This window comes from Saimiri boliviensis, chromosome 11 (assembly GCF_048565385.1).
Source record: "Saimiri boliviensis isolate mSaiBol1 chromosome 11, mSaiBol1.pri, whole genome shotgun sequence".
Taxonomy (NCBI): Eukaryota; Metazoa; Chordata; class Mammalia; order Primates; family Cebidae; genus Saimiri; species Saimiri boliviensis.
Window position 1 is genome coordinate 73016143 of NC_133459.1, and position 6043 is coordinate 73022185.

Here is a 6043-nt window from a genome sequence, read left to right on the forward strand (position 1 = left end):
AAAGCATTCAATAGAAATTTACTGAATAAATGCATAAATTCTACCTTTAGCTTTTTAGTAAGTAGTGTCAACTTAGAGTGCTCAACAAATATTCATGATTATTATAATTACCTTAGTTAAAAAGTACCAAAAGAACTAATGAGGTTTGGTGAACTCCTAAAGGATTTTCTATGGGTCTAAAGATTTTTGAGCCTTAATTTCAAGACTCTTATAAATATTTTTGAGTAGATACTGCAGAGACTTTTCTATAGACTAACTTTTTATCTTTATTCAGAATGGATTAAAATTGTAGAACTCAAATGTATTTGACTTCCAAGGACATTTGAAATTTTTAGCCCACAATAGTTTCATATTGGATTGAAATGATATCTGTTTAAAAAATTATTTACACTACAGATTTACATATTTTATTGACTAAGTGAGGAATACTGAATTCATGAGACAAACCTCACAGAAATTATATTTAAAACTACTAAAATAGTGGTGAAAGAGTAACTACATGACTGGATTTCCAGGTCATGAATCAGTTTGACTAAAATTTTAGAGGAAATCTATTTCTCCTTGTCTAATTAATTAAATAGATTTAAAGACTAATACTTGATATGCCAAGGGAAGAACAAAAGCCTACCCTAGAGGGATTGCAACCTCTTCTTTTTCTAGCCACTTTTATTTCTAGGAGTCCATAGTACCCTAGATTTTGTTTGCATTTGTCTCAGTTTGCTTCGTTCTGTACAGTTCCAAGTCTTTCCTTGATAATAATTCTATTCCCCTGTCTGCCTTCTCTCGGCAACAGCTGACCTGGCTGCAAGCCCAAAACTTGGTAAATGACAAATCACTACCAGATGAAGCTCCAAGTTTTACACAGAGTATTTTCTTCAGGCTCAGAAACTTTGAGGCCCAATAAAATTACTGGAGTCATTCAGAATCACAGGGAGAGCTATATTTTGTCTTGCAGAAATTCCTTAGGATCTGATAAATGATTAAGCATTAATAAAGAATCTCATTAAAATTTTCAAAATCAGAAAATAGAAAATAAGTTACCATTGGCCAGGAAAAATTATAATGGTGACTAGAAACAGTTATTAAACAAATGATTTCATGACAAATTATCTGCTTTTAAATTATTTTACTAAGTTATTTTAATTTAAAATTTTATTATAAAAATTATACATGATTTTATTGAAATATTAGAAACCAGACTCTTCAAATAAAATCACATACCATTAAAATGTTTGACTGTATATTTTTTAAAAAGTTTTGTTACTTTTTAATTTAAATATTAAAGATAGTATCCATCTATAACATTCTAACCAACAAATAAAACTTTACTTTTAAAAACTTTATTATTATTTGGTTTTATGGATGGGTTTTTAATAATTTTTCTAGCACCTAATGCAAGCTTGTCCAGCCTGCAGCCCGTGGGCCGCATACAGCCCAGGACAACTTTGAATGCAGCCCAACACAAATTTGTAAATTGTCTTAATACCTTATGAGATATTTTTTGCAATTTTTTTTAGCTTATCAGCTATCATTAGTGCTAGTGTATTTTGTGTGGCCCAAGACAATTCTTCTTCCAATGTGGCCCCAGGAAGTCAAAAGATTGGACACCCCTGAATGAATAAAAAAAAAGAAATAAAAAATTTAGTTCTATAACTAAGTAAAAATAAAAACAAACCTACCTATGGGAATCACACACAAAAAAATTATCTTACTAACCCTTTCTGTTAAAATTAACAATGTGTAATGTTTGACCTCTTAGTAGTCTTAAGAATCTATCTTCCTTATTACTCAGCTATAAATATCAGATTTTTAAAAATCTTACTTTATCCCACGTGCCATATAACTTGTTCTGAAAAATAGTTGGAAAACCACTTCCTAAATATATATGGTATTATTTGGGGGCAATGCTTATGACATATAGAATGGTTATGCACACAAGTAGAAAACGTAAAGGGTCTATGAAATTAAAACTGAACATCTGTAAAATGCTTTGTAAAAGAATGTAAAAAGGTTATAAATCAATTCATGGGTGTTTAAAGCAACGTGTATTTGCACTGCACTTTGCAGATTTGATTTATTCTCAGCTTAATGATGTTTACATAGGTTATGCCTTCAGCAAAGCTCAAGGAGCCAAATTTCTCCATAATTCCCTCCCACCAAGGTATCCTCATTAAATTTTGGTATAATGGCAAGATCTTGCAATCAGAAGACCCAGGTTTTAATTCTTTACCCCTTACTAACCATGCAAAGATAAGAATCTTGTTAAATATAATCCTCCATTTCCATATCTTAAAAAATGAAAATTTGTTAATGGCTATTTGATGGTCACTCTTTGCATTACTTTTAGGATCAAAATCAAAGACAGATTATATACATGTAAAATGCCATTTTACACAGTAGCGTACTCTGTAAGACAAGAAAATGTTATTCCTAAAACTGTCTTCTCTGGCCTGGCAATATTTATGATGTAACCTCTCTTTCTTCTTCACTCCCCCGTTGAAATGAATTAATACAAAAATTAGCCTCCTAAATCTTAGAGCTAATTCAATTACGTGATTATAAGAGACCTAGAGCACTACCTAAGAAATATTAGTGCATCTCTAGGGGCGAAGATCCCAGTTCCCACAATGTTAGCTAACTTATTAGTAAATTTCCCCATGGGAATTCCCCTTGGCAGAGAAACAGTAAACTTCTGCTTACAAAAGGTTTTGGCAAACTGATCACTTTCACATTTTCCCTGAAATGTCAATTCAGACAAAGCAGATGTGAATTTGAAGTGAATAAACCTTATTACTATAGCAATAAGAACATGTGCAGGGGAGTTACTGACATTAAAAAGGGAGGCAGAGATATGTAAAATCAAATACTAAAGTTGATCCTTTTATTTGTGAAAGGGGGAAAAATAGAATTATTATAAAATAACTCCTACCCCCTACTTTTTCCCTTCCTCCATAAAAGAGTACTCTTTGGCTCTAAGACTCACTTCTGGATGTTGTTGTTTTTGTTTGTTTTGTACTTAAAAGTCTGAAGGAATTTCAGAGTTTATTAAAGTTATCACTTTTTTTAATATTACACGTAAGACAAATAAGCTAAGGACTATTTTAAAGACAGAAATATCAAACCCTTATCCCTGATCTACTCTCTTCATTAAAGAAAATAGGGTACATTGAGGCGGATAAGCATTTTTCTTAAAGGGACAAATATTCATTCCTTTGAAACTCTGCCCTACATAGTGTCAAAAAACTCAGCTACACTGCTTCATGAGGATAACGTTAGAAGAATAAAATTAAAATAACACAAGCTTTTAAAATTAGTTAAGAAAATAGCTGGAGCACATTCTTTACTGTCACTATTGAATATTACCCATTTTAAACTGCAAATTTGCAATGAAATGTTCTGTTCCTCAGAAAAACAAACAAAAAAATTCTATTCCCTGACCGAGATAAATTCCCTTCATGTGGACTTTCAGAAAAGTCCAAATCAGAATTTGCAACGTCCTCTTCCCAACTTCCCCTATCTTTCTCCCTGGCCTGCAGCCACTGCCTGAGTAAGGGCCACCCAAGGCTGACACTGAATGAATTCCAGGCAGATTCCATAGCCAGTCGGACTTTTCCTCTTGTACAGAGTAGTACAGTAAATGGTTATAATAACTAAAGCAGCATCATTGAGCTCCGAGTGCTTAAGGCTGATGACCCCCAAAAAAGAAATTTCAGAGAGCTGAAGACGGAAGTAAAAGAAACTTCAAAGGGTCGTGTCTAGACAACACCTTCCTGTCTCAGAGAATTGCTTGCAACCTCCACTCAGATGCAGACAAGCGAGAAGGAAAGCCTGTCAAAGCTCATTGACCATAGGTAATGATACAGGGTAATTTCTTCTGATAATGTCACCCAAAAAGGAAATCCTACAGACTAAACCGATTAAGAGCTCAAGGGAAATATCATACGAAAAAAATTGTTTTTTGTTTTTTGCTTTTGTGGGATATGGGGGGGTGTGGGGAGGAGAGTTCTGGATGGGATTTTTAAGTTGATTTGAACCTTTTTTGTAGAGGAACAAAAAACAGAACTACATTTTTTTTAAAAAAATATGATATGTAAGAGATATATCTTTTACAAGTTTCCATTATATATTTATGAACACTTATATCCTTGGTTCCTTACAATCAGAAACCATATGCCTTATTGAGAGGAACACAGCTATTTCTTTGAAAAGAAAAAAGTTGATTTAGTAACTCTAATACTTTATATCTTACTACATGTTTCTCAGATGAGACAGAAAGATATGGTTTGTGATTAGCTGAATTGATTGTATGTGAAGATATATTTGGTATGAACACGTTTATAGGATACATTATTCATGTATAAACAGCGTTACTAAAGAATAAATAGAATTCTAGTCATTTCAAGCTGTCTTATGTGAGATGTCTGTGTTTATTATTATATTATGTTTATATTTTTATCTACAGTGGATTTTTCATTTGGTATTTTAAATTATTTTATATTCTCCTTTTGTCCAAATTGCCTTTAAATTGCCTCTTAAAAAGTGTGTTTTAGCTCTTTATAACGACCACCAAATCAGAGGGCTGATTTATCCTGAAGTGCATGTGTATATTAACAAAGTGTGCTTGACATTCTAAGATAATACATCTGGTGATTTATAGCCATATGAATGTACACAGGCTGTGAACAGACTGTGGATGACTGATCTTGCCAGCCATCCCTGGCAGGTTATATGGATGAAAATAACTCTCTGATCCTATAGCTCACTACAAACTAGGGTAGCTAATCAGGTGGGTCTAACTACCTGTTTGCCAGGGTGGGTCCTATATTATCCTGCAGTGTTTGAAAATAGGCTTTGCTATATCCCTTTTCTCACTTAGTTTGACACCTCAGTAGGTACCCTCACTGATACTTCCATATCTCATTCGGGGATAGTGAAACAGTCACTTTCTATATCCTTCATGAGATTGCAACCTTCTTCCAATGTACTTTTCTGTAAGATAGGACTCATATGTGATAGTCATGACTATTTTTAAAAGTTGTCCATAATATTCTGGAACTCTGATTTGGTGAGAAGCATAAACTCATATCAACAGCCACATTTACCAAAGCTGATTTGGTTTCCTGCTTTTCTTTGAATATGCTATTGAACAGCGTAACTCAAGTATCAAAATCAGTTATTTATTACTAATGAAATTACATGCTTCTACAGGAAAACCTCTGTAATTTAGGCTAAGAGAAAAGAGTAATTACAAACTAGGAAAAGTCTCATTTGAAACTTAAAAGTTATCATTTTTAAGTTATTACTTTTCAGATTATTACTTAAGTTAAAAGTAATATGTATTCTATATTATTTAAATTATTACTTTTAAGACTAATAAAGTTTTCCTGGGAGAAATATTTAGAAAACTTGCTTATTTAAAATTTCAACACTTATGTTTTTCTGATTATGAAAGTAATTAGGGAAGAATTATAAAAAATATTGTGAAATGTAAAAACATTTAAACAAGAAAAAATCACTTATCACCAACATTTTGACACATTTCATTCTATTCTTGTTTTCCATGTATTATTTTGCACATAGTTGAGATCATACTTTACATGACATGTATTTTATCATCATTATCTCACTTGAAAAATCTCTTCAGAAAAATTATTTTAATAACTATATAATACTCTATCCTATGAATATATCTTAATAATGTACCTAATATGAATATCTTGCTTGCTACAAATAACTTGCCATTAATGACAACAAAAAAAGCTATATAAACTCCTTTTGCACAAAATTAGAGGCAACTAGCACAGACTTTTTTAAAGTTGCCTCCTTTCACATTTAAAAATAAAGTAATACTCTTTGATTAGTAGTAGGGAACAAAAAGCAGCAGAGAAAAAAATACCCATGACTTTCTTCTTGCGTAACTATATTCTGTCACATTTCCTTCCAGTCTTTTTTCTTTCAATTTTAACAGATTGAAAATTATTTTGTAAATATAATTTTGTATCCAGGTTTTCTTCTAACATACCTAAAGCACTTTCATTACATT